The following is an 18,860-nucleotide window of genomic DNA, read 5'->3' on the forward strand; positions in this document are numbered from 1 at the left end:
AAGTACAACAGGGACCCTACCTAACAAATGCAAACATTATATCCTAGTTGTTTGTACCCTCACATTAACCTGAAATTAAAAAAAAAAAAAGAAAGAAAGAAAATCACATTTTCCAACAGATACACAGAGAATCATCTTTACGGTCTGCCAACTGTTAATCTCGGAAGAACAATCCTAACCCTGAAGACTTATCATCACTTCATCAGTAAACATCTACAGAAGTAGGGGCGGAGGTAGCAAATAGGTTCCTTCTCATGAGCAAATTCCGGGTGATTGACAACACTGATACGTAGTATTACATTTGAAGAAATCCTGAGACCTCACCTCACCACAGCAGGGGAGAGAGCTATTTCAATCAGCAGTGTCGGCAGTGGAGTGGGGGAAAGAGTGGCAGCCCACAGGCTGTGTGTGGGGGGCACCGCCATGTGCTGCCCAGATGCCCACTCTGGGCATTCCCCCGGCTGCAGGCACTGTTGCTCTCAGCTGCTGACAGCTCTCAGTTGAGCCCCTCTCCAGGAATGGCCCTTAGCCCAAGAGGGCTGTCACCTGGGCAGTGCACCACTCTCACCGCAAGGGGCAGTAAGGCCCACTCCTCTTGACTCCATGGGAGGGTATCTGAAGGCATCCCAGCTCAGGAGCTCAGGGAGTCAGCTGAAGCCCTTGTGTGTTTGCATTTCTGCATTGCAACTCAATTCCTCCCTCATCCAGTCCTGCTGCTCAGTCCCTTACAGGTGTGGATCCTCAGAGCATGCACCCCGGTACACTTTCTGCATGGAAATCCCTGTCCTAGAGTTTGGTCGTGGGGAACTCAGCCTAATCCACCACCTATCTGCCATCCCTGCACAATGCCTCTCTCTCTGCCTAGCTAGTAACATGTCATCTGTGTTTATTTCCTCCTCAGAGTTAGCCAATAAGAACAATTTGTAATCCATTGGATTTTTCTTTTTCCCTTGGTGGCAAGGAAACTCAAAGATACATTCTCCATTCTTTTTTTTCCCTTTATGCCTGGAAGCTCACTTATCTATAAGTGACAGGCTGGTCCGTTCCTCTCTTTCTCAGTCACTCCTCCTCCAGACTCTAACACTAGAAGAGATGACCTTTATCCATGACTCACTTTTTGGAATCATTATAGATCAAAGGTGTCAGCAGGAAGTGGAACAACATTTGCTAATAACTCTTCCTGGAACACTGCTTTCAACTTCTATGTATTATTTTAAGGACACAAGTCTGCAAGGTTATTATTATTATTTTTTGAACAAAAGGTACAGAGTGGTTAAATGATTTTCCCAATCACACAAACAGAACACTTATGTCAGAAACTACACCAGAATCTGGATATCTTGACTTTTAATTTTACAGATTCTGGCTACAGGTAGAACCAACTTAACTCTCAGAGGTCAGAGCATGGTTTCCAGAGAATACTAGAATTGATTCAGCAGACTCTACCTCGTTTTCCCTTTTGTTTATTGCAGGACCCCAGGATCTTGGTAGCATTTAGATCCTGGACCAAGAGCATCATGGAATTCAGGAGATGCTCCAACTGTCCAGTGCCAGAATCGCCACCACAGCCATGAGAAGTGACCACCTTGTTCCTGTTCATACCACGTCACTGATGGGGAGCTCCCTACTCAGAAGGCTGCTTATTCTGTTGTCCTCTCCTCTCTACAACTAGAACAATACTAACATGTGAAAGCCATGACGTTTAAATGAGATAACGAAGGCAAAGCAAATAATGAGCACTCAGTGAATGGAAGGGAAAGCACACGGCTCCAGCCACTGAGGCAGGCACCCTCCCCAGGAATGACTAGGTCCTTCCACAGCCCTAAGTTAGCACTGGAGCAGCACAGAGGTGTGGAGTGTGGGCTCTGCAGCTAGACCATTTGAGTTCAAGTCCTGGCTCTGCCATGTAGCTGTGTGACCTTGGAAAAGTCAGTCATTCTGTGCCTCAAATTTCTCATCTGTAAGATGAAAGAATAATGTTACCTACCTCAGCAGGGATTGTCATGTAAATAAATGCTTAGGACTCTGCAAAGCACATGACAAATGTATGCTGCTATTTTTTTTTTTTGTTTATTTTTAGAGAGTCTTACTCAGTTGCCCCAGGCTAGCATACCGAGGCATCATGATAGCTCACAGCAACCTCAAATTTCTAGCACAAACAATCTTCCAGCCTCTGCTTCCAGAGTGGCTGTGACTGCAGGTGTGCACCACCACGTTGGGCTAGTGTTTCCTGTTCTTAATAGACATGAAGTCTCACTCTTGTTGAGGCTGGTCTCAAACTCCTGAGCACGAGCAATCCTCCTGCCTCAGGCTCCCAGAGTGCTACCTCATTCCCATTTTAAAAAGGAGGAAACTGAGACCAGGAGCCATCTCCTTAAGGTCAAACAACTAAATGAGGAGCAGAGCCTGGATGTGAATCCCATCCTGCCCGAGTCCCAACCACATGTGCTTTCCTTTGTATAACATTCCTCTGGCCGTTACTTTCACTTTTTTTCCCTCTAAAGAAAAGGGAGAAGGAAAGAACACATGCTCATAAGAACTTCTGCCAGAAACGCTGACAGATCCTGCTCAGTTGAGAGCACTGTTTGTAAAGGCACAGCTGAGTGAACCTGGGGGACTCGTCCATGGGCAGGCAATAAAGCGTGCCACCTTCCTGCTAGGGGCTGGGAGAGAAGAGGCAAACTCCAGCTTCTGGGTAAACTCCAGCCACCGCAGTAAAACCAGCTTCTGCTTTGGTGGTGGGGGTGGGAGATGTAGAGAGACAAATTGCCAAGTCCCACATAGCCATGTGGATCGGTTATGTCTGGATGACTCTGCAGCCCTAGGATGGACGGGGAGACACAGCAAGCACTCCTCAAAGACAACAGAAATGTTTTGGCTCCGTGCAGTGGCTCCGGGGCTGGCTGGTTGCGAGCATAACATGGCTGCATTAGGACACAGCTGGCATGGGACAGTGTTTTCTGGCTCCACACAAAGGAAAGCTGGTAAACAGGAGGGAAATTAAAAAATATATAATAACTGATACAGCACAGGCAGCAACCAATCGGAACACTGCCAGTGAGGATGGAGGTCAGCCACAAACAAATATCGTGGCCATTGGGGTATATCCCAGCTGAACATCCGCCTTGGCAACAAAGAAGCCCAATGTGCACGCAGGGAGAGGAAGACCTGCGGGGGGGAGGAGGGCACGAGGAGTCAATGGAAACTATCTGCCTGTCTTCCATGGAAGTCTCTGGGAGTATGCCACCAGACCTCCAGGGCTCTGCACAGTGTGGTTTATAAAGTGTTGCGGAGGGGGCCAGATTTAAGGCCCGGTATTGTCCCTCCTTCAGTGCACAGGGCAAAGCCCGGACACCACTCGAAGACAAGTCCACGCCACGAAGGCTCTGATGGGTACCATGCTGGTGTTCTTGTCTTTCCCTTTGCCAAGGATTCTTCATTTGTGGTCTCCCAAAGCAGTTGTTCCTGTGCTGACCCGTAGAGATGAGAGCACCAGTGGTCCTCACTGCATTCCCAGGACTCAGAAAACAGCCTGAATTCAGGCAGAGTGAGCCTGGCTCCTGGTTCCAGGGTCAGAATCCTAGGCCCAGACAGCCCCTCTCTCTCTCAGGCTCAAAGGTGCCTCCCTGCTGCTCAACTTTCACTAAAAGCACAAGCTCTAGCTGCCTCCTGGGTAAAGTCACAAGGGGTCAATTATCTTGCAGCAAGGAAGGTGGAGTACCGTTTCTTCAGCTTGCATAAGATATAGCTTCACATGACGAAACAAGTCATTGGTCCGTGCTGTCTTGGGGAAAGGTCCTAGAAGGGAAGGCCTTCCCTTGAGAGCAAAGCACCAAGACCTTTCCTTTCTCCTGGCCTCGTTCAGCAGTGAGTCCACGGTAGTAGACTTGCCAGACCCAATCCTCCCCCTAGAGAATGCCACTGAAACACTTTCACACTGTTCTCTGGGGACCTCACAAGTTTGTTCTTCTTCTCACTGATTTTTGCCTCCACTTCTATCTTACAGATTGGGTCCACTCCCTAAGAAAGGTACCCTTTCCTTGCTAATTTTATTAGTGGCTCTTCATACTGTCATTTGTTCATGACTATGACCTCCCGGCCTTCCCCAGCTTTGCCCCTTCTAGGTAGAGACCTCACACAGCCCTGAATTAGCAGTGGATGCGAGGTGTTCAGGGACACTTGTGCGAGGCCAGTACACCCGGGTGAGACAGGACGCTACCCTGAGTGCCAAGCTCCTGTGTCAGTCATCCCAGGTCCCGTTCCCAGCACTGCCACCTACCAGCTGTGTAACCTGGGAAGGTTACTCAAAACTCTCCAAGAACTTTTCTTTAGTATAAAATGGTTATGATAGTATCTTGTAGGGTTGCTTTAAAAATAAACAAAACAACATATATGTAGTATAAGGCACTTACCACTATACCAAGCACAGTCAATGATTTAGCCATTATTAAGAATCATTTATCAATTTGTCACTATATACCCTCTATACTGCTAGGGGAATGGAGCTCCCAGTGTCTACCCTCAAGAACCTCACAGTTCAATGAGAAAGGACCACAGAAGATCCAACAGTTAGTTTGCAATATGGTAAGCACATCATTAATTGCTTAAAAGAACCCTATCACTTACAGGTGACAACCATTTTTTGCTAGCCACTGTCTGCCACATGTCAAGTATATAAACTTTCTAGCCTGAATACCTGTGTTCAACTCTCAGCATTACCACTAAATAATTACGTTATCTTAGGCATGTTAATTAACTTCTTTGAAACTTAGTTGTCTCATCTCGAAAGCAGATACAAAATTTAGAAATATTTGTAAGATGTCCCCAGAGTGCCTTGCACATAGTAGGTGTTTAATACGTGCTTATTGATTATAGATGTGGAATAAGCACTTAAACCAGTGCCTGGGGGTGTTTAGAACCAGTGCCGGGGGTGCCCCCTACCTGTGGACAGTCTGTCTGGGTTGGTTGAAGGCCCAGCCACACGTCCACTTGGCTATGGGTGGGACTGTGATGCTCAGTGGCTTATCCACTTTGTGGTCAGTTCTGAGGCCATCACTGCAGCCATGGGGGCCAGAGGCTGGTCCCTCCACTGGGGGTTCTATGGAGAACCAGGCAGAATGTTCCAAATAAGACAGGCCCCAGGACCAATGCAGATGGTGGGGCTAGGGGAATGGAAGCAGAAAGACATTATGCTCCTGGAGAAGCTGATTGCTTTGGGCTCATCTGGATGTCTCCTACCCCAGGTCGTGGCCAGGCAGGGTAATGTCGCCTCCAGGCCAGGCCTTCAGGAGCTGATAGTAGGCAAGTCACATCCTACTTTTCTCTGCCTCCATTTCCTTATCTATCCAACTGGGAGAGTCATTCTACTTCTGCCCTTAATGCAGGGTTAAAGAAATAATAAAAAATGAAAGCACCTTGAGAAATATAAAGTACTACAAAAATAAAGCATGATATCATTACTGATACCATTTCTATTACTACTAAATTGTAACTACTAATGGCAACTGTGTTTATCATACTTTTACATCTGATGCATCAGGTATACTTTAAGGATTATCATGAGTCCTCCCTACAACCTAAAAAATGAAGAAACTGAGGCTGGAAAAGACATAAGACCACCATGAGCCCTTTTATTGCCTGTGTGTAAATGCGAGAAAGATGCCTCTCAGACGCCTCCTCAGCTTTGTCCCTTCTAGGTAGAGACCTAGACAAAGACAGACACAGTCCCCCAGGGACACATGGCTTGGCAAGTGGAGGGGAGGCTGGTTTTCGCCCCCTTGACCATGGTCAAGGCAGCCTTGTGCAGGATGTACTTTCGACAGCAGTTTGCTGCAACTTGCACAGAGAAGTTGGGCAGGGTAGTTCAGTGAGAGGCCACCCCAAGACGTGAATGCAGGCCTGTGACGTTATATGAAGCGTGAGTACCCCAGGTGGGCAATCCACTGCCTGGAGCCAGCACCTTCCATACAGACCACAAACAGTGGCCACCCTCCTGCACTCTGAGCCCTGTGCTGGCTGCTGTGAGGATGAACAAGGATGACGCAGACAGAGCTCCACGCCTCAGGGAGTGCGTTACCTGAGAGAAGGAGCCCTGCAGTTCAGAACACGCAGGCTCCAGAACTGAGCCGGTGCACACCGGGGAAGAAAACTGCACACATCAGACCTGTTTACACGAACCAACATTCTTGTAGCGCAGCTTGATAAGCCTGTTGCTAAGCCTGCCTTGCTTCCTGTCACAAAACACCTGGCTCTTGACTCAGGAAAGATAATCATTCTGGGAACTGGCCCTTCTCGGGAGACCTGGCAGAATGCTTGCAGTCTAGGGTGAAACCTGCCTTTCAGCAGAGCATCACCTCCTCCCATGTCTGACAGGGGAAATCCGACCCATAGAGGAAAGGGTTTGCACACACACAGTTCAGCCAAGTGTCTGTAGCAGTAAGTGACCCTCAGGGATAGAAAGGAACCCCATATCTCCTGCTCAGAGCACCTCCTAAACAAAGACCCTAAAGTTTCCTGCTGGGACAAGACAAGGGGAGCTCAGGTTCCAGGTGCACCTGCAGTTATCATCTGTCAGGCCCAACACCAGCACCGTCTGTGCTGAGAGGTCCCAGCGAAGAGATCAGATGAGCACTGGGGAGTGGGAGGGGGCTGCGGAGGCTGGGCACAGGGGGAAGGGGCTTTGGAGAGATCAATATGAATAGTAGGCATTTTTATCTGACCCCAAAGAAAGAGGGCCGGGAGAGCTGTGTGATCTGAGCCAGGATGAAAGAATGATTGGCCTCCCCTTGTAATCAAGGAGTTTAATGAGGCTTATTAAAAGCCCATTTCTAGGTCCTATTGAAAAATTACACTTGTAAGAATTTTCTTCTTCTTCGTAAGTACTGCCTCCTACAGATTAAAACACACACACCCTTTCCACAACCCCCACACCCAACACGTTCACATGTATTCTCCATAAATTCCGCACACACTGTACATTACACGCACTGTGGGTGCGTCTACATGAGGGATGGCACGATTCTCAGCATACACACAGACTATAAAGCACAAAAACCAGATTCAATCTGAAAGTTATTCATGCACGCTTTGAAACTGCAGACTTTGGGAGAACCCAAAGCTTCATCCTCAAGGAGTTGTCGTTCATATAAACAAACAGCACAGCCTCTAATCCAAAGCATTCTCTAAGTTGTGCCTGAGGCTAGACAACTCCGCAAAGGCAGAATCTACCATTAAACTTTGGTGGCTGGCAGCAGTCGACACAGGGATGCAGCACAGGAGGGGTGGAGAGTCCCCAGGTGGACTCTCTCTGATATGACAAATCCCAGCTACCTGGTGGAGACAGCTCTGGGCCTGAGGCAGGTTTCCCTGTAGGTAGCAGCTTACCCAGAGCCCACACTGCCTTCACGCTCAGGCAGAGAAGAAACTGCTTTCTGGAATGATCCGCCAGATGCAAAAAAGTATCTCTTCACCAGTGTGGATTCCATCCTGATGCTGATCTCTCTAACATCATACTCACTGCTAATGGGTAGGGTATGACAATGACCTTTCAAATGCTAAAACCAGCAGGTGGAAGTCTGCTGCTGGTGAATCTGGGTTGCAAGCCCAGCTCTGACCCTTACTCATTGAATGGCCTTGGCCAATGCTCTGAGATGTGGTTTCTCCTCTGCAAAACGGATGATCACAAAGTACCCTACAAACTGTAAACCGCAAAGCAGATGATAACAAGTTCTCATGATGAGATGATAACGGAGAAACAGAGTAGCTTACCCCCTGGGCTGTGAGCCCTCAAGGGCAAAGTCTGTGTTGTATTTTTGTTGTCATTCTCAGCGCCTGACACAGAGGCTGGCACCACACATTTGGGGTGAAAACAAAGCGAAAGAACGAATGCAAAATGCGTGAATCCATGAGTTTTCGTGTCTTGTCTGAGGTCGCCGAGCAGGTCAGTGTGGGCCTTTAGCCCAGATCCTCTGACCCCCTTGTCCAGAGCTCTCTGTTCTAGGAGCACCAAACAGCTGAGTCTATTGGAGGGACAGTGAATTCACACAGCTGCAGCAGGGGCCAGGTGTCAGTGAGCCCTACCATTCCGAGGGAGACACTCAGCACGAGCCCAGGCAACACCTAAGTGGCCTCCACAAATCCGCCTGTCAAACATTCCAACTTTGCAGTGGAAACAAACTGAAACCCCAAGTGCAAATAATACTTCAATGCTTCGAACTGGCTCATTTTATTTCCTGACTTGAATTGCACGAAACAGAAAAGTCACAAGACTGGGATGAAGGGTCTGGCAGGGGTTAGATCAGGGCAATGAGAAACATATCCTGTTCCGGGCTCACTTTCAGCCCAGTTACTTACCTACTGACCAAGTAGCCGAGGGATCACTGGCCCTCTCTGATTCTCAGTTTTCCCATCTGCAAAACAAGAAGACAATCACAATTAATCCCTTGTGATCTCTGGACTGAAACACATCACAGGTCTCACACCTAGTACTGGTTACCAGCTACTCACGCTCCCACATAAACGAGGACACAGCTGTGGTCAGGGGCTACGAAGGAACTATTTTAAAAATGAAGTGTGATAATAAAAAATGAAGTGTGGTAAGTAATACCCTGTTTCCTCGAAAATAAGACATCCTCCAAAAATAAGACCTACTTACAGGAAAGATAAGACATCCCCTGAAAATAAGACCTAGCGCATCTTTGGGAGCACACCTTAAAATAAGACACTGTCTTATTTTCGGGGAAACAGGGTAGTTATGTGACAAGCCAGGCACTGATGGTGCCAGGTTCTAGGTATAGAAAAGTCAGCCTTCTAATCATTTGAGCACTTATTTTTATTTTTCATAGATGTCAACATATAAAAGGCCATTAAGAATGCTAGGAAAGAAAAGTGCCACTACTTTAACATACCCTAAAATGGTATTTTCCCAAGTTTTTTTTTTTTTTTTTGTCCTTTACATAGTTTCCCATTTTTCAGGATAGGAGTTATAAAGACATATTCTACTGAAAAGTACCATGTGTGACCTTCCCCCACCACCAGAGGTAGACCATGACCATTGCCCTAGTTGTTAACTCATTTTCATTTTCATCCCCTTTGTCAGTTTCACAATGACTTTCCAGATGTGTGGTCAGGTCTTAGGAGGGCATTGTCCACACCTGAGCCCAGCGGGGTAGGCAGCAGGCACCCACAGGAGCCCTCGGACTGTTCTTTCCCTTATCAACCTTAAGTTATCTTACCTGAAAAACAAGGAAACTGGGCCGGCTGACCGCCGCAAATATCCCTTGTAACTTACAAAAGGTGGCTGGGTAAAAGGGAAGGAAACTCATGCATTTGAGTCCCCACTATGGACAGCTATTGAGCCTATAATATCTATGGTATGGATATTATCTCAAAATCCTCATAACTGACCCGGGAGATTTTACAGGTGAGAGAGTTACGGCACGGCAAGTCTCGGCCATCCATCCGCGACCCACAGAGGGGATTCGGAACCCCGCCACAGTTGCCTCACTCATAGTCTCACCTCTGCTATCACTAACTAATTTTTCCTAATCAATTCACATTTTTTATTATCTTTATTTTTTAAAGGATTTTTTTTTCTTGAGTTTTGGCAGCTCTTTATTTCTGTCCTTTTTCTCTCCGGCCCAGTGAAAGGCAACCTTGCACCTAAGATCATTCTGTAATTGCAAAAAGGTTGCTAACCATGTAAAGGAAGGTGGCATCAAAACCATTCTGTGGGAAAATATCTTTGAAGTCATAGGTGGGAGGTGCTGTTTCTATGTATCTTCTAAGATACATGCCAGAAATACATTTGTAAATTTAAAATGCTCCTCCACATATTACATGTCGATTGCCAGCGGCACCCCTGCTATGCTGTGGGGAGTCTGGTCTGAAGTTCCTCACTACACTGTGACCTCAGAACCTACGTCTCATATTTCAAAACTGAAACTGCAAACACACCTAATGCTTAGTCTATGTCACGAAAGGTAGCTGAAGTCACACAGCCAGTAACTGAAGGGCCCAGATGGGGCCTTTCTTGCCTGCTCCTAACCCTGTGCTCCCCAGGTGCATTCGATCTCCCCTTCCCCACCTTGTACCCCAAATCTGCAGCTCTGTGGCCTCTAGCCACCAACTAAGTTGCTTCCCAGACCAGGCATGGTCACCCTGCTCTGATAAGTCATCTGCAGCTTCTCCATAGTGACTACAAGATCGTAACCAATACCCAATCATGTTCCCCAAAGGGCACTTTGGTAAGACACTGCATGATTTCCAAAGGCAGGTTTAGAAATTGTGAAGTGAAAGCGATTCTTTATTCAAAGATTCAGAACTGAAACTGAGGAGGTAGGAAGGGCTGATAACATAACACTCGCATGCCACTGCCACAGCAAATGGGCACAAATCCCAACCGAGCCAGGGGAAGGGGAAAGAGGTGGCAAAGTGGCTGCACTGGACACTGATCGAAGTTGTTGTTGGGTATCTTTCTAGAGCTCCAAGCCTTCATTTCCTGTCATCTGTTTAAAATTAATTGGCATGAATTTTTTATGACCAGAGAGCAAACAGACCAGAAATGCCTGCAGAACTGACTCGGGTTTGCTTTCTGGAGAGTCTCCCATTTCTGAGCTGGATGTGAGTGCTGAGCTCGTGCAGAAACAGGAAAACAAACGGAACCCTCATTATTCATTCCCAAGCCAGTGACACCTCTTCCATGAAGCCTCTGCCACCAACCCGAGTCGCAAGTAACCACTCCCTCTCCCCTTACAGCAGCTCTAATTATAGACTCTGTTATATCATAGTCAGATACTATTTTCTCTTTTTTAAGTATTATTTTTTCTGACTCTTTACCCAAATTATAACTATTTACTAAACACACACGAAAAAAACCTCACCTATCATTAGAAATATGATTTTAGATATATTTCCCTCTAACCCTTTTTATATGAACACCCACGATACACATTCAGCTACTTTACAAAGTGGGATCATACCATAACACTAATTTTAATCTATTTTTGAACTTAGTAAAATAGCATGCTTCTAAATGGTTATTTAGATATGTAATTAATCCCCTGCTGATGGACATATAGTAGTTTCCAATTTTTCACTAGTGTGAATACTCTAATTTCTTACAGATTTCTTTGTATAGTTGTTTGCTTATATACTTACGCTAAGTTACTTCACACTTTAAAAAATGTACAACTCCCCTCCCCACAAAAGACCATATCACTTTTAATTCCTACCAACAATATACAAGCACATCAATTTCTCTTGCTCTCATCATAATGCTAGTTGCTCCCAACAGAAACCCGGACGCCTATCTTGACACTCCCCGTGTGTCACTAACCACAGCCAATCAGTCACCATGTCTATCAGTCCAGCCTCCTAAATGCATCTTAAATCAATTCATTTTGCTTCCTCTCCAGCCCCACACTCTGACCCACGCCACCATTATCTCTCACCTGCACTTTTTCAGTAGCCTGCCTACATTCTCTACTCCAATTTTCTCACCACTGGAAGCCAGAGGGAGGGGTTTTAAAGAATGCAAATTTGATCATCCTTGCTGCCTAAAACCGTTTGACAGCTTCCTATTCTACTGAAGATAAAATCCAGGTCCTTAATGTGTCCTGTGCCTTACAAGGCTGCTTCTAGAACCTGAGGATAGCGCCTCAGTCTCTTAAGCCACACTGGCTTCTCTTCAGGTCTGCAAATGGGTCAGATTTCTTCCCAGCCCAGGGCTCTGCAGATGGCTCCCTCTGCCTGGAAGACTGTTTCCTCTCATTGCCTGGCTGACCCAAACTCACCCTTCAGGCCCCTCAACTTAAAGGCCATCTCCTCAGAGAAGCCCTGAACCCCCAAGCTAAGTGGGGTCTCTGACTACTTGCTAGAATTTCCTTTGTAGTACACCTCATAATTGTGATTAAGAATTAATCACAGCTCCTTGAGGACAGAGACTGGGTTTCTGTTGAGTCCACCACTGTCCACTCAGAACCCAGTACAGTACTTGGCACCTACTAAGCATTCAGCAAATACTGAATTGCTTTCTTTTTTAATTAAAAAAATTAGCTAACTCTCTATTCCAGGAACCAAGCAGTCCCTCATCGGTTTCACTGAGAAATTAATGGAATCTTCACAGAGAAAGCAGATGAGAGGACAAGTTGTGTCTTTAAACTTGCCAGGTCTGACTGTGAAGGACGCCACAGCTCTCTCCATGCACAAAACTCCAAGCTCAGGCTTTGGCAATTATAGTGGAGGCATCTCATAGGCAAAGTCTGCATCTTTTGGTTTTCTGTAGCTCCCTCCTCTCTCCACGCTATGCTTTTCCCATATTCAGTGAATGCCTTTTAAATGGACTTAATTTCAAGTCAAATTATATAGTAATTATATCTAATCTACTGCCCTCTCTCCTGTATAACATTTTAAGATAAACTTGCATTACTACCATTATTGATTTGATGGTTTTCCATCTGTAGATCAATATCTATATTTGTGAATATTTCCTCTTAAGTTTTTTTCCTGAATTAAAAACAAAGTGGACAGTGGGTCAGAGAGGCTGAGGTCTCCCCCAGCTACATCTCTGCCCTGCTCCCCACGTCCACACAGTCCTCAGCACCCCGTGCATTGAATTAAGTAAAATTGCATCCCCACCTTTCCCGTGGGGTCTCAGGATGGAAGTTGGAGATAAAGCTGGTGTGTGAAGCCACCATCTCCTTACATTAATTTGGTCTCTTCTCAAACTAATTGCAGAGCACCCCTTGGGTGCAATGGTCAGCACATGTCAGATGTCGATGTGTCCACTGGTCACTTTGGGCCCTGACATTCTAGTGCAGAGAGTGAATGGGAGTCATTCACACCGAGGAGGCACAGGAGAAGAATAAAAGCTTGTGTCCTGCTCTGGAGGAATCTGGGTTTCAGATTAGTCCTGCCTATGTCTGCAGCCTCATCCCTGCCACTTCTCAGGTTGCTGCTCCAACATTCCTTTCCTTTAAACATCTGTCTATATGGAATGTCCTTATTCAACTAAAGATCGTAAAACCTACAAGGGACTGCTTGGTTCCTGGAATAGAGGGTTAGTTAATTTTTTTTTTTAATTAAAAAAGAAAATAGCTTTCAGAGTGGGGGAGTTTTCTGTGTTGTCAGCAGAGATAATGATTCTTATTATTTACATAAAAACTTGGAGAGTCTAATGACAATCTAAGATGCTGCAGGATTCTGTTGCTTCTTTTCAACCAGGCTACCAGAACCATATGCAAGAGCCTTTCTAATTAAGAATTTCAAATTTCTAAATGTATTTCTGGTGATGAGCATTAGAAGGATACAAATAAACAGCACCTCACACCAGACATCCTTTCCACAAGGATGAGTGACTACATACCAGGACCTCACTACATCTTTGTTGAATGTAGTTCAGAAGCAATGACTCTGGAACCTAAGAGTCTGAGGGTGACCCTTGGTTCAATTACCTCCCTGCTGGGTGACCTTTGACAGCATATGTCATCTCCCTAAGCCTCTGTGTTTTCTGTTTTCTTTTTTTCTTTTTTGGCTGGGGCCGGGTTTGAACCTGCCACCTCTGGTATGTGGGGCTGACGTCCTACTCCTCTGAGCCACAGGTGCTGGCCAGCCTCTGTGTTTTCTTCCAAAATGTGGGGACAGTAAAAGCACCTACCCCTTGGACTGCTGCAATGCTATGTGCCTGTCACCTGGCAGAGGCTCAATCTCTCCCATTTCTGTCACTTCTCCCATGTCTGACTCTGCTGCCTCCATCCAAGCCACAGCCATCTCTCACCTGAGCTTCTGCAATGGCCCTCCCAACCAGTCTCCCTGTATCCCATGCTGTTAGAGACGTTGTCTCAAAAAAAACCCCAAATACAAAAGAACAAAAAAAGCAATGGTCACATAAGAGAGAGCAAAGCAGCATTTTCTTGAAAGTACCTACTATACTAAGAAATGTGCACAAAACATATTTGGTCTGATTTTTTTTTTTGCAGTTTTTGGCGGGGGCCGGGTTTGAACCCACCAGCTCTGATATATGGGGCCAGCATGCTACTCCTTGAGCCACAGGCGCCGCCTGATAGAGACTTTTTTTTCCCTTTTTTTTTTTTTGCAGTTTTTGCAGTTTTTGGCCAGGGCGGGGTTTCAACCTGCCACCTCTGGTATATGACGCCGGCGCCCTATTCCTTGAGCCATAGGCACCACCCTTGGTCTGAATTTTGTAACCATCACCTTGCCCGCCCAAGGCCATGGAAGCAGGAATGGAACCTAAATATCTGAATCCTAGCCCAGCAATCCCCACTCTACACACACTGTCTCCCTGAAGCATGGAGGCAGACGGACAATCTTTGTTCAAACAGCCAAAAACACTGAGAGTCATCACCACCACTGCTCCCACCATCATCACCGACTCCAACATTGATTTCATAAGAAAGGAAATGTACCATATACATCTCTCTGTAACAGGATATTATAAAGTTCCTTAGGAGGTATGTTAGGTTAATATCAACAATAGCTGGTGACTCCACCTCAGTCCACATGCCCAACAACAATTACAACAACCCTAGAAAATAGGGTTTAACCCCTTGTTATACAATTGAGGACAAGAGGATAGAAAGTGGTGTGATTTGCCTCAGTTGCACAGAGGCAGCAGGAGTGCCAAGTGGGGTCCTGGCACCAGCCCCACCTGCTTGCCTGACTCCTAGCGCCAGCAGCTCAGTCCTCACGGTGTGTCTCCACAGCGTCCGCTCTTGCTGGTCCCCCCTCAGGCTATGATACCTCCTTATATCAGCAACACGAGCCAGAACCTGCTCGCGGCTGACTCTCTGTTCCCCTGCACTGAACCCCCATGTCTAAGCCATCACTGAGTCATGTTGGCTCGACTCCTCAGTCTGTCACTCCCATTTCTGTCACTTCTCCATGTCTGCCTCTGCTGCCTCCATCCACGCCACAGCCGTCTCTCACTTGAGCTTCCACAATACCTCCCCCCGAAATGGTCTCCCTGCATCCCACGCTGCTAGGAGATGGAGCCCCTGCCCCGGCCCCCGCCCCAGCTCTGCTTCCTCTCACTCTGCCAGTCTTTCCTTTCCTCTAACACCCCATTCTGGTGACCTGAGGCTTTTGCCCTGTCTATGTCTCAGCTCCCCTTTCTGCAAAAACAAGAAACGCCGAGGCCCTCCAGAGTCAAGAACTCGGGTGGGGCAGATGGAAGCCATGTAGGTGTGGAGAGCGAGAGACGTGAGCAGCACAGGGCTCTCCATGCAGGAGCTGTCCAGGGACAGACGGGCCTGCTGGAGCGGGGGACCTCCACTTCCCCTCCTCCCACCCCGCCCCAAGCTCCCTGGACAACTTCAGCTACCAGCAAACTGGGAGATGTTAGTCTGACATAACTGAATGCCAGCACAGGGCCCAGGAAGTTGGCTCTGAAGCTGCTACAGGTGTATAGGCAGCCCAGGCTGGTGGGGGACGAGAGAGGGGCTGCGTACAGGGTGTGGGGGCAGCCCAGGTTAGTGGGGGACTAGAGAGGGGCTGGGTACAGGGTGTGGGGGCAGCCCAGGCTGGTGGGGGAATTGGAGGGGGCCTGGGCATTGGATATGGGGGCAACTCAGGCTTCTAGTGGGCAGGAGGTGAACCTGGGCACTCAATGACTGGAGTCATTGGGAGTTCCTGGGAGTTCCAGTGGTCTAGAGATCACTAAGGCAAGGGTCTTAGCATTTTCTTCCCATGGACCCCTTTGGTAGCTTCTTAAACTTACAGGCCCTTTCTCAGAAAAATGTTTCTAAATGCATAAAATAGAAATCCATAGGATTACTAAGGAAACCAATTATACTAAAATAGTTATCAAGATGCGAAAATGAGAAATCTGTGATACAGTTATATTTTTATTTGATTTTTCAGTCATAATAAGATCTAACGGGAGGTCTAATAACTATCATAAGCTTGAGGTAGTGATGAGTGTAAATGATATTTTGAGGTATCTCCAATAACTATAATGGCATACAAAAATATCTGATTCCTCCTGGTAACAAAGTCCCAGAGACTGCTAATGGTATTGTGGTTTATCACCCATACTCGCAGTGGGAGAAAATGGTAACTTTTGGTTATTTTTTTCCCAGCCACATGCTCACATTAAGAGCCCCTAATTTCGGGCAGTAACCTCACTTTACAGAGGAGGAAACTGGGGCTCCCCAAGGGCTCCCCAGCAAGTTAGAGTTATAAGCAGGCTCTAGTGCAGGCCCCTCCGCCCACTGTGCAGAGCTGCCTCCCAGGCCCGGGACTCCCCACATCCATCACGCAGGGCTTCGCCTCTGAGCCTGGGTTTCCTCACCTGTAAGAAGGGAACACCCACACCCAACTCTGTAGGCTGCTGTGAGGACAGAATGAGAAAAGGAACAGAAGGGCTTTGCTACCCAGAGAGTGCTCTGCAATTGTACACACCACTGATGGAGGTGTCAGTAATTAGGAGGCAGAATCTCGGGGAAATAAAGGGTGCAAAGATGGGGGACGCAAACACTGATGAGAGCAGGCCTGAGACAATGGGAGTGGGGGACTATGGTAGACCCTGAAAAGTGCCGGGTAGGAAGCTGGGTAGGAAGCTGGCTTTTTGTTGATATATCTGAATGACAGAGTCTGGGTGTCTATCCCTTCCAAATCCTATGTTGAAATTTGATCTCTAGTGCTAGAGGTGGGGCCAATGGAAGATGTTTGGGTCAAGGGGACAAATCCCTCATGGACAGCTTGGTGCCCTCCCTGCGGTAATGAGTAAGTTCACCTGCTGGAGAGCTGTTTGTTTAGAAGACCCTTCCTCCCTCTTGCTTCCTTCCTCTTGTCAAGGGATCACACCTGCTCCCCCTTGCCTCCTGCCTTGGTGGGAAGCTCCATGAAGCCCTCACAAAAGCCAGTGCTGATGCTATGCTAGTACGGTTTGCAGGACCGGGAGGCAAATAAACCTCTTTTTCTTTATAAATTACCCAGCTTCAGGTATTCCTTTATGGCAATGCAAAATGGACTGAGACATTGAATTTCTAGGATATGGTAGAAATCCACATTTTTAGCAAAATGTCTCGGTTTTATATTCAATTCCTTGATATTTATAACAGAACATTAGGCCCAAAATGTATCTCTAGGCTGTCAGTTTGCAGCCTTTGGGGTATACAGGGAGGGGAGGTCCACTGCCTGGGGAAGGAGAGATGAAACAGGTCAGTTTCCCATGCAGGCCAAGAGGGTCCTCATCCCACCCTGGCCCTGGAGCTCAGATGGCACGTGGGCAGTGTGGGCATTCTCGTGAGAGCCACGAAAGCCTCCCAAAGAGACCGTTAGCTGTGCATTTGTGCTCCAGCCCCTTGCTGCCAGGAGGCTGCCTGGCTTTTATTAATAACCCTAGATTGTGCTCGCAGCACCTCAAGGTAAATAGAGACATTTCCAGGGTGTGTAATGTGGGTAATTCTAACAGACAAAGGAACAGGTTTCCAAATATAAATAGGAAGATAAGATAAATAGGCAGAGACCCAAGTCTGCTTCATGCTGAATCGCAGGTTCTCAGCTGGAGGGTGGGAAGACAGGCCCAGAGAAGGGAAGAGACCTTTGAAGAGTCACATTCATGACTGGATAATTCTGACTTCTTACAGCATTGGTTTCCTCACCTGCAAACTGTCACAGAGCCACTCAGAGTCTCTCAAAACTGTCCTGGCCCCGACTTTGCCCGCACTGTTTCCTCTGGTGTCTGGCCCTTCCCTCTGCTATCTGGCCATCTCGGACTTGACCTTCAAGATCAGCCTGGGGCAGCTGGTGCTGACTCCTGCAGGCAGGCACTGCTGTGACCCTGCTCTGGACCTTGGCCCCTGTGGCTCCATCCCACTGTGGCACCTGCCACACAGGATTACCACCATCCACTGCCACATGCATCAGCTGCTACCCTCTCAGGAGGGATCCCCAGTGCAGGGCCCTGCCTCCCCCAGCTCGGTCTGCCCAGAGCCCAGCACAGGCCCCGACTCATGGGAGGTGCTCTAGAATCAGATGATGAATGAAACCGAAGTGTGCATGATGTCAGGTCCCTCTTGTAGTGACATAAGGAGGTCACAAACAAAGACTGCCACAGAAGAGCTCCCCAAACACTATCTAGATGACAAGTAGTATGCCAAGTGGTCTCAATTCTGAGATAAAAGGAGGACTCCTGCCCATAACATCAAAGATCAGCAAGAACTCTTATGAGGAAGGTACGTGGTTACTGTGAACAAAAGAGGAAAGAAAAACTAAGTAGTTTTAGAGGATCCAGGCTCTACCCTGGACACCACACACGTCGCCTCACTGAACTCTTGGGCTTTTGAAGAAGGTAAGATACACCTGTTCTACAGATGTGCAACGAGGCAGCGATGTCCAAAGGCTAAATAACACAGCCAGGGTTGGAAGGAGAGACGCAGGACTGACACCGATGCACACAACTCCAGAGCCTTTCCCACGGAATCAAAGTCGCCCCTTTGGTAACAATGGAGGCTTTCATCTAGATCTGGCTCACCCCAGGCACGGAGCAGCAGGAGCACAGAGCTCTGCATAAATTATTTTTCCACCCCAACTCTGAGCACTGATATTCCAGATCTCTCATTGCCACAGGTCTGGGGGCTTTCGAAGAGGGGGGTTATCATGGGGTCTGTCTGGTGCTTTCCAGGAAAAGCAATAAAATGTGGAAGGTGAAATAGAAACCTGACATCCCCACTCACTACTATAGCCACAAAGTGGGTTGAAGGGAGAGGGTTCTGTTCAGCTTTTTAAAAACCTTATTTCTTAAATATCATTTACATTTTTGTATCATCCCTAGAAAACTTTGGTCTACAGAGTGCCTGCTTGGAGACAGGAGTCCTCAAATAATTAATTTCTTCATCAGC

General features: G+C 47.2%; 1 protein-coding gene across 4 annotated transcripts in view; it reads right to left on the bottom strand.

Annotated features, from left to right (window-relative positions):
* Nucleotides 1–18,860, bottom strand: part of TENM4 (teneurin transmembrane protein 4) — a 799,143-nt gene that overhangs the window by 645,430 nt on the left and 134,853 nt on the right. For all 4 annotated transcript variants that reach the window (XM_053561449.1, XM_053561450.1, XM_053561451.1 and 1 more), the window contains exon 2: nt 8,353–8,408. The gene's annotated coding sequence lies outside the window, so the exon portion shown is untranslated. The remainder of the gene's footprint in view (nt 1–8,352; nt 8,409–18,860) is intronic.

The sequence above is a fragment of the Nycticebus coucang genome, chromosome 14, assembly GCF_027406575.1.
Source record: "Nycticebus coucang isolate mNycCou1 chromosome 14, mNycCou1.pri, whole genome shotgun sequence".
NCBI lineage: Eukaryota > Metazoa > Chordata > Mammalia > Primates > Lorisidae > Nycticebus > Nycticebus coucang.